Raw genomic sequence first — 7,828 nt, 5'->3', positions numbered from 1 at the left:
GGATGACTGTGAGCTACTGGTCCTCTTGCCTTCAGCGCGCAAGAGCTAGGATCACACACGTGCATCACCATGCCCAGCCTAAAGGGGCAGCCCAGGCTGGCATCAAATTCCCGGTCCTCCTGTTTCACCCTCTTCAACTCATGCCTACCTGAGTGGGATATAACAACTGTTGTCTTGTTTGTTTGTTTGTTTGTTGCCACAGGGTCTCACTCTATAGCCTAGACTCAGTTCGAACTCATGGTGGTCCTCCTGCCTTAGCTTCTGAAACGCTGGTATCACAGGCAGGCACCACCACACCCATTCAAGTTATCAGGAAATAGGAAGGGGCAGCAGAGACACGTGCAAAGCTGCTGCCACCCCAGGGAGCCTGGGACTATGCAACACTGTTACAGGATCATCCTCCAGACAATAGCCACACTCCTTGTCACACTCATGGGTGGACACATTGTATTTCTTCTTTGTCTTTCTTTTCTTTTCTTTTCTTTTTTAGTTTTTCTGAGACAGGGTTTCTCTGTGTAGCCTTGGCTGTCCTAGACTCACTTTGTAGACCAGGCTGGTCTCGAACTCATAGAGATCTGCCTACCTCTGCTTCCCAAGTGCTGGAAATAAATGTGTGTGCCACCACGCCCGGCTGCTTGTGCTTCTTTCCTGCCTCTCAGCTGTGTAGGAATGCTGCTCCTTTTTTGTCTCATTAAGGCTCCTGTTGCTGTGATAAACACTATGACCCAAAAGCAACATTTCCAGGCAACAGTCCAGTCACTGAAAGAGGTCAGGGCAGGAACTCAAATAGGGCAGAAACCTGGAGGCCCAGAGGGGTGCTTCTTACTGGATTGCTCACCATGACTTACTCAGCCGGCTTTCCTACACAACCTGGAACCACCCACGCTGTACTAGTATCAACTCAGAAACGGTGCAACTCCCAATCTGGTGGGGGCATTTTCTTAGCTGGGCTTCTCTCTTCCAAAGCGACTGTAGCGTGTGTCAGGTTGACACAAAACTAGCCAGCACGTCACTGAAAACTTTCACGGACATCTTCGAGTGGCTTGTTACCTCTTGGGACACATTCTTAGCATGAGGCTTGCTGGGCTCAGAGGAAGCCTCTGGGACCTTAGCCCTTCCAGTCTACCCACCGTGGCAGTTTCCTCATCTGGGGCCCTATCACCTGGTTTTTCCCATCATGGAGGGTGTGGATGCTAGGTCCTGGGATAATCCTGGCTTCTGTGGGAAGGGGAGTTCATTCTCTCCCAGTCAGGTTTTGCAAAACCAGCAGCCTAGTCTGCAGGCCTACTCTGCCTTCCAGGATGTATTAAAAACAAGGATGCTTAACAAACAGAAAGCACAGATTGTGTGTCCAGATGGTCTCTGAGAGTGTGGGGGGGGGGGGGGAGGTGGGGGGGGAGAGCCTCAGAAGAGGGCGTGGCTAATGCGGCCTGTATTTGGAGGAGTGGTTCCCAGCTTTCCTAATGCTACAACTCTTTAAATACAGTTCCTCATGTTGTGGTGACGCCCCCCCCACACACACCATAAAATAATTTTCCTTGCCTCTTCATAGCTGTAATTTGGCTACTGTTATAAATCTTAATGTAAATATCTGATATGCAGGATATCTGGTATTCCACCCCTGTGAAAGGGTCATTCAACACCCCTCATACACACCCACACACACTAAGGGGTTGAGAACAGCAGGCTCTGCAGCAACATGCAGAAGAGAGCCCATGCGCGGAGCCATGCTTGTGGAGATGCTGCCTGCTTCTCCTGACCTTGGCCCAGGGTTTGAGGTGTTTTGTTTTGGTTTGGTTTTGTTATTGTTGTTTTGCTTTGTTTGAAAAAGAATCTCATTGTGTGGCCCTAGCTATCCTGGAAAGCCCTATATAGACCAGGCTGACCTCAGACTCACAGAGACGCACCTACCTCTCCCCGCCCCCACTCCCTCCCCTAGGCCCCCCCCCCACACACTGGGATTAAAGGCATTTGATGTCACACCACGCCAGCCAAAATACTGCTGGCCAACCCATGGTCATTTTTCTTCATCCTACCCACCCGTTCTGTCAGCCTTGTAATTTTGGAAGCCTGGCTACCCCTATACTATGACCCCCAGGAGACATTTGGGCGTCCATTCCAGGGACCAAGGCTGCATAGTCCACTGGAGCCAGCTCAGGATCTGAACACAGGCCACCCACTGGCAGTGTCCCTAGTGGGTCAGGGCCTGGCCATCTGTGCGCTTTCCTCTTAGTTCTTATCAGCATAGTCCAGTGGGAGGGGTAGGAGGGAACTGCTTGTGCCTGGGCTGCATCTGAGCATGGCTACAGAACCGTTTGGCATGGTCCAGGGGCATGTGGCCAGCTCCTATGGCCTCCTTCGCCACAGCCAAGGAAATACACATTCTTCTACCACTTAGAATGTGACATTCTGGGAACCATCATGATCTCTATGGCTTGATTATTTTATTCTTTGATAAACTCTTCGGCTGCCATTCATACTGACTTTGGAGGGAGGTTTGGAGCACATTGTGGCCTCCAGGATGGCACTGATGTCCTATTGACTAAGTTTGCTCCGAGGGTCTCAAGAAAGGCACAAAGGCTAGGACCTGTCATTGGGCAGGAGGTTTGGGTAGCCAGGACTCTGTGACTGTGGCTTGATAGTAGAGGATGACAGAGCTGTGAGGGACCCTGGGAGCTGCTGGAAAAGAATGACCTCAGGTGCCACACAAAGAAACACCGGGGACAAAGCAAAAGTAACTTTTGCAAAAAAGGGTGCAAGTGGGTTAGTAAATATTCCTGACACTGGTCTTTTTTCTTTTTCTTTTTCTTTTTTTCTTTTTTTGGTTTTTTTGAGACAGGGTTTCTCTGTGTAGCCTTGGCTGTCCTGGACTCGCTTTGTAGACCAGGCTGGCCTCGAACTCACAGCGATCCGCCTGCCTCTGCCTCCCGAATGCTGGGATTAAAGGCGTGTGCCACCACGCCTGGCTCTTTTTTTTTTTTTGTCTTTTTCTAGTTTTTCAAGACGGTGTTTCTCTGTGTGTAGCCTTGGCTGTCCTGGACTCACTTTGTAGACCAGGCTGGCCTCGAACTCACAGCGATCCACCTGCCTCTGCCTCCCGTGTGCTGGGATTAAAGGCGTGTGCGCCGCCACACCTGGTGTCTGACGTTGGTCTTGACTATGTCTGATCCCACTGGTGGGAGCTGAACTTCACAGTCTGACACATTAGACACTTGGTGCAGAGGAGGAGGAGGAGGAGGAGGAGGAGGAGGAGGAGGAGGAGGAGGTTCGGGAAATGCAGGCCCTTGTGGGGCTAGCTACGGTCAACCCCTCCAACTTTTTATTGATTCTTTGTGAGTTTCACATCATGCACCCCATCCCCACTCACCTCCCTGTCACCTCGTATCTGCCCTCCACCTTTGCAACCTTCCCCCAACAGAAAATAAAAACAAACAAAAGAGAAACAAAACCAAACAAAACATCTTGTCCCATAATAAACCCCTCTGTCCACACATCTTCACTTGCAAATGTTCATTGAAATGAGTCATTGGAGCTGGTCATTGCACACCTTTAATCCCATAGGCAGATGGATCTCTGTGTGTTTGAGGCCAGCCTGGTCTACAGAGTGATTCCAGGACAGCCAGGGCTACACACAGAGAAACCCCGTCTTGAAAAACTAGAAAAAGAGAAAAGAAAAGTGCCTTTTTTCCATAATGGGTTTGCCGTCAGGATGCAGGTGTTGTGAAAACCACAGCTAAGTCAAAGCCAGAATAGGAAAGGAGAAGACTCACATCAGCCTTGTTGTCATTGGACACGTAGATTCCAGCAAGTTCACCACAACCGGCCACCTGATCTACAGATGTGGTGGAATCAAGCAAACCATCAAAAAGTTTGAAAAGGAGGCAGCTGAGATGAGAAAAGGCTCCTTCAAGTATGCCTGGGTCTTGGACAAACTGAAGGCTGAAAGTGAGCGTGGTACCACTATTGACATCTCCCTGTGGAATTTTGAGATCAGCAAATACTTTGTGACTATTATTGATACCCCAGGACACAGAGACTTCATCCAAAACATGATTACAGGCACATCTCAGGCTGACTGTGCTGTCCTGGTCGTTGCTGCTGGTGTTGGTGAATTTGAGGCTGGTATCTCCAAAAACGGGCAGACCTGTGAGCATCCCCTTCTGGCTTACTCCCTGTGTGTGAAACAGCTGATTGTTGGTGTCAACAAAATGGATTCCACTGAGCCACCCTAATAGCCAGAAGAGATATGAGGAGATCATTAAGGAAGTCAGCACCTACATTAAGAAAATTGGCTACATCCCTGACATGGCATTTGTGCCAATTTCTGCTTGGAATGGTGACGACATTCTGGAGCCAAGTGCCAATATGCCTTGGTTCAAGGGATGGAAAGTCACCTGCAAAGATAGCAGTGCCAGTGGCACCACACTGCTGGAAGCTTTGAATTGTACCCTGCCACCAGCTCGTCCAACTGACAAGCCCCTGCGACTGCCCCTCCAGGATGTCTATAAAATTGGTTGTATTGGCACTGTCCCTGTGGGCCGAGTGAAGACAGGTCTTCTTAAACCTGGCATGGTGGTTACCTTTGCTCCAGCCAATGTCACAACAGAAGTCAAGTCTGTTGAAATGCACCATGAAGCACTGAGTGGAGCTCTTCCTGGGGACAATGTGGGCCTCAGTGTAAAGAACATGTACGTCAAAGATGTTAGACTTGGCAACGTTGCTGGTGACAACAAAAATGACCCACCAATAGAAGCAGCTGGCTTCACTGCTCAAGTGATTATCCTGAACCATCTAGGCCAAATTAGTGCTGGCTATGCCCCTGTGCTGGAGTGCCACACCGCTCACACAGCATGCAAGTTTGCTGAGCTTAAAGAAAAGATTGATCATCATTCTGGCTAGAAGCTGGAAGATGGTCCTAAATTCTTGAAGTCTGGTGATGCAGCCATGGTTGATATGGTCCCTGGCAAGCCCATGTGTGTTGAGAGCTTCTCTGACTATCCTCCACTAGGTTGTTTTGCTCTTCGTGACATGAGGCAGACAGTTGCTGTAGGTGTCATCAAAGCTGTGGACAAGAAGGCTCCTGGAGCTGGCAAGGTCACCAAGTCTGCCCAGAAAGCTCAGAAGGCTAAATGAATATTATCCCTCACACCTGCCACCCCAGTCTTAATCGGTGGTGAAAGAACAGTCTCAGAGCTGTTTGTCTCAATTGGCCATTTAAGTTTAATAGTAAAAAGCTGATTAATGATATCAATGCATTGTAAAACCTTCAGAAGGAAAGGATAATGTTTTGTGGACCATTGTGTGTGTGTGTGTGTGTGTGTGTGTGTGTGTGTGTGTGTATGTGTGGCAGTTTTAAGTTATTAGTTTTCAAAATCAGTACTTTTTGGGGGCGGTTTCAAGATACAGTTTCTTTGTGTAGCCTTGGCTGTCCTGAACTCACTTTGTAGACCAGCCTGGCCTCGAACTCACAAAGATCTATCTGCTTCTGCCTCCTGAGTGCTGGGATTAAAGGCATGTGCCACCACTGTCCAGCTAAAATCAGTATTTTTTCGTGAAAACAAGTTGACCAAAAATCTGTCACAGAATTTTGAGACCCATTAAAACACGTTTAATGAGAGGAGGAGGAGGAGGAGGAGGAAGAGGAGGAGGAGGAGGAGGAGGAGGAGGAGGAGGAGGAGGAGGAGAAGAAGAAGAAGAAGAAGAAGAAGAAGAAGAAGAAGAAGAAGAAGAAGAAGAAGAAATGTGTCATTGGTCTGGTTTGAGGCCTCTGGCTTCCGCAACACCATCAATATTGGGTCTTCACTAGGACTCCTCCCAGTTATCCTGTTGTTGTCCTGTGTCATGGAAATCCTGAAGCTTTGGATCAGTAAGACTGGCCCTTTCATGTGCTCCAACAGGTCACAGATGACACTGCAACGCTATGGGCCCAGACATGGCCCTCAATGGCAGCACAGGCTGGGACTTCACCGAGGCCTCAGGTGGTGAGGCTGGCTCCTCACAACAGGCTACTCCTCTCCACCCAGTTCCATCGCTTGCTCCTCTTCCTAAGGCTCAAACAGCTCTGTTTCCCTTTCTCTCCCATCTATCCACCCCATGCTTGCACACACTATAGTGCCTCCTGCTGCAGATGAACCATACGGCTGGCTGGCCTCTGTGTGTACACGGCCTGCCTGGGTCCTGTGGCAGCAGGTGGAACTCTGAGTGTCCTCTGCCTGCCTGGGTAATGCATCCCGGAAGCAGGTGGGCTTCTGGGTTGCTACTGCCGGCCTGGGTCACATGGCTGCAGGTGGGTCTCTGTAGGATAATTAACTTTAAAAGAAAAAAAATATTGCTCATAGAGTGGATGGTCTGATGTCCCTACTGTATAGATGGGCTGAGGTACAAAGCTGGGTGGCAAAGCACAGGTGTCAACTTGGGGTACAAGGTCTTGGGTAGAATTCCATGCTGGGGGCTGAATCTGGTCTCTGTCTCTCTGTCTCTGTCTCTGTCTCTGTCTCTGTCTCTGTCTCTGTCTCTCTCTCTCTCTCTCTCTCTCTCATTTTCATGACAGGGTTTTTCTGTTTTGAGACAGGCTGCCCTGCAACTCACTCTGCACACCAGGCTGGGCTCAAACTTGGAGACCTACTGGCCTCTTCCCTCTGGAATTCTGGGTTTAAAGGTAGACACCACCACCTACCCAGTGAGTCTGGACTTTATCACAGCCATTTCTTTCTTTCTTTTTTTTTAAAAATAATTTATTTAATTTTATTTTAGCGTGAGGGTGTCAGAACTATTTGAACTGGAATTACAGTTGTGAGCTGCCGTGCGGTGGCTGGGAATTGAACCTGGGTCCTTTGGGTGAGCAGACAGTGCTCCTTAACCACTGACCCATCCTCTCCAGCCCCATCACAGCCATTTCTTAAATTATTAGCCCAGTAAGCACAGGGCAGTGAGGAGCCAAGCCATGTCGAGCCAGTCAACACAGGCACAAGGACTCTGTTCCAGAGGCAAACGCTACAGCGCAGAGGTCTTCCAGGCCCAGGGAAGAGATCCCAGATCTCAGGATTGTCCCAACCATATCCATGTGGCTATGAACCCCAAGATGCTGTCCAAAGCAGCCCTCCAACTGAGAGGTGCAGGTGCTGGGGCCAGGTGTGGGGCATTAGAGAGAGTGTGCCTAGAGAGTCTGGGGACAAGTGCTGTGGAACCTTTCTCAGCTCCTGTGGGCTAGACAAGCCCTGTAGGCTCTCTGAGACCAACTAGAGAATTAATTACTCTTCTACCTAGGAATTAACATAAGCTACGTGACTTGCTGGAGATCCCTTGTGGACCCCACTCATACTGCCTAAGGAGTTACCTCCTGTCTCAGGGGTGTGGGGAATACAATAGCATCTGCTTTAGAGATCATCAGTCTATGCCTCTTGTGGGAGGAGTTGATGCTTAAGGTCCTGTAGCTGTCAGGGCCAGGGCTGGGGCAGGCTTCCACTTCAATGAGGGAGTCTGTTTTATTGGTATGTCTCTCAAATGCTTTTTCACTTGGCCCCGTAGGAAGTCAGGCATCAACCTAATCTGGGAGATGGCAGTTGGGGACAGCCTGAAGCCAAGAGGAGGCAGGCAGTACCATGACAAGCTAGGGCCTGCCCGGATCCCTTGCAAGGGCAGGTCTGCTCACAGAAAGTATTCTAGAAGCACCCAGAGAGAGAGATGTGCGCTTACTCCGACACGTGGCACTGTGTTTGTGGTGGTAGAGGGGCAGAGGCACTTCCCGGCAGTCAGCCTGGTTCTTGGTTTCAGCCCTGAAGCGGGAAGGCGTCTAGAGCCACAGCCCTCACTCCTTGTCCCAAACAAA

At 49.7% G+C, this 7,828-nt stretch overlaps 1 pseudogene across 1 annotated transcript; it reads left to right on the top strand.

Moving 5' to 3' along the window:
* Positions 1-2,648: 2,648 nt before the first annotated feature.
* On the top strand, positions 2,649-5,251 carry LOC311581820 (elongation factor 1-alpha 1-like; annotated as a pseudogene). Its single transcript has 2 exons — positions 2,649-2,659; positions 3,749-5,251. The product of its transcript is annotated as an elongation factor 1-alpha 1-like (transcript).
* The last annotated feature ends 2,577 nt before the right edge of the window (positions 5,252-7,828 follow it).

Source organism: Acomys minous (assembly GCF_964271855.1).
Source record: "Acomys minous genome assembly, chromosome: 13".
Classification (NCBI taxonomy): Eukaryota; Metazoa; Chordata; class Mammalia; order Rodentia; family Muridae; genus Acomys; species Acomys minous.
The sequence above is the reverse complement of the archived record's forward strand: the minus strand, read 5'-3'. Positions and strand labels throughout refer to the sequence as shown.